Source organism: Alligator sinensis, unplaced genomic scaffold (genome assembly GCF_000455745.1).
Source record: "Alligator sinensis unplaced genomic scaffold, ASM45574v1 scaffold66_1, whole genome shotgun sequence".
NCBI lineage: Eukaryota > Metazoa > Chordata > Crocodylia > Alligatoridae > Alligator > Alligator sinensis.
The window spans coordinates 381,446-383,722 of NW_005842484.1; positions in this window are offsets into that span (position 1 = coordinate 381,446).

Sequence of the window (2,277 nt, forward strand, 5' to 3'; positions counted from 1 at the left end):
AATCCCTGGCAGCCCTGTCCCCTTCCAAGACACCCCTCACTATTAGGTGCAGCCTGTGTGCCACACAGTAGATGCCAACAAAGTTGGCATGGACAGCCTTCACTATATTGGTCCCATTGTCGGTGACCGTGAACCCACAGGTGAGCTCAGCCTGCCCAATGAGCCACCCCTGCACCATGCGTTTCATGGCCCCCATCATCTCCCTTGTCATGTGGGACTCATCCAGCACCTTGGCTTGCAGTAGAGCCCACCGACAGCCTCACTGATCGCACCAGTGCCCTGTGAGGGAGAGGTAGGTGTGATCGCCACCCCAGCTACTGCACATGTCAGAGGTGAAGGGCAAGGCTACCTGTGGCCCTGCCTTGCACAGCTGCTCTCTCAAGTACTCCCTGCATGCCTCATACAGGGAGGGCACCATCATCCTAGTAAAGGTGGTGTGTGCAGGCACTTTGTAAAATGGGGCCACAAGTGTTACAAACCACCTGAACCCTGGCCGCTCAATTAGGGAGAAGGGCTGGCTATCCAGAGCAAGCATCTCCCCAATGCTCTGGGTGATCTTGCTTGCCTTAGGAACATGCCCCCATTTCTGTCCACCTTTCCTCCACTGGTCCAGGGTAGTCTGCCTCTGCTTTGGGGGGAAAGGGGCTTTGGAGTGAGTGGGGGACTTTCCTTTCAGTACACTTGTACCAGTGCCAGGCTAAGCAGGAAGAAGGGCAAGGGGGTACTGCCTCCTTAGATGCAGCAGCATCGCTGTGGTGGAAAATTGTCTCACATCCTTGCTATAACTCATGTGCCTTTGGCAGTGCTGGCAGATGGCAAACCTGGGGTCATCTGCCAGCTCAAAATGCTCCCACACTAAACTACTCCCCTGCTTCTGGGTTGAGCCTGAGGATCCTGCCTTATCCCTCTACTCAGGAGGCTGAGGCTCAACAGCAGGAGGAGATGCCTCAGCTGAACCACTTGTCTGAGCCTCCACAACCTCAGCCTCCTCTGAGGTGCTGCTTTCTGGAGGAGACCTGGGTCTAGGGAAAATTTGAGGGGTGGGGAGCACAAACTCTGATTCCCCCTCAGTCCCCAGAATTGCGTGAGCCAGCATGCTCAGCATCCCTGGTTCAGCTCCAGCTCCTCCTCCGGCAGTGGGAGGCTCACGCTGAGAGATGACATTGGGGTGGAGGAGGCAGTGATTCCACTGCTGGTGCCTACTTTTGGACTGAGGGGAGGTGGTGCAGGTGCAAGGATGTCAGGTGCAGACACTGTTCCCACCTCCTTGCTTCCACTGGCAGCACTGATGTCATGACTGCTTGGGAAGAGAATGCATCTGTGTTTGTGGGGGGGGCTGCAGCTCTAGCTCTCCCCCTACCCCCTCTTCCTCCCCTGCCAGAAGACCTGGTACCTGCCTTTCCAGCACACTTCATATTAATCTTTCCTGTGCTGCAAAAGGTCTGTGTGTGTGTGTCAATCCTTTTGTGCTGTGTGTTTTATTCCCTCTGTTGAGTGCATGCACTGGACTCTTCTTTGACTGTTTGCTTCAATGTTAAGAGCTATGTAAAAAGTGTGTGCTCTCTGTCTGTCTTCTTCTCGTATGAATATCTGATTTTTCTTCTTTATATTGTGTGTGTGTGTGTGTATGCATGTGTGTGTATGTGCGTGTGTGTAATCTGTGTGCCCCCCTGCACAGTGATGGATCACGTTGGCAGGGAAAACACAGCTTTCTTTATTCAAAGGTTGAAAAAAAAAAAAGCAAATATAAATTGAAAGAAATTAATTGAATAGGACTAAGAGATGCTAAGCTAAGATAAGATAAGCTAAATCCTACCCAATCCTTTCTAACAACAAAAAGGAGCAGGCAAGTTTAACTACTGAGTAAAGTAACCAAGCTGAGATGCCTGAGTCTGCTAGGGTACCTTTCCTACACAGTTCCTGAGAGGGAACAAGCTAGCAAAAGGCATAGCATGCCTCCAAACAGAGGCTTTTATACTGTTTCTAGGTCCCTTCCCCCCAGATGCTGTCATTGGAAAGGCAGCCAGCAAGAAATCCTTCTCACTGGCCACCTACACATGTCAGTCTTCCCCCCCCCCGACCCCGCACTTTCCCTCCCTCCCTCCCCCGTTCCCTCTCCCTCTTCTAATTTTCACTTTCAGCATCCAAAGCATCCAAAGCTTTTTCCAAACCACTTCGGACAACTTGAACGAGCCCGCACTTCACTCCAGGCATGCTGCTTCAGACGTCAAAGCATCCGAACTGGCCCTGGATCCGAACCGTGATCCAAAGCCTTGC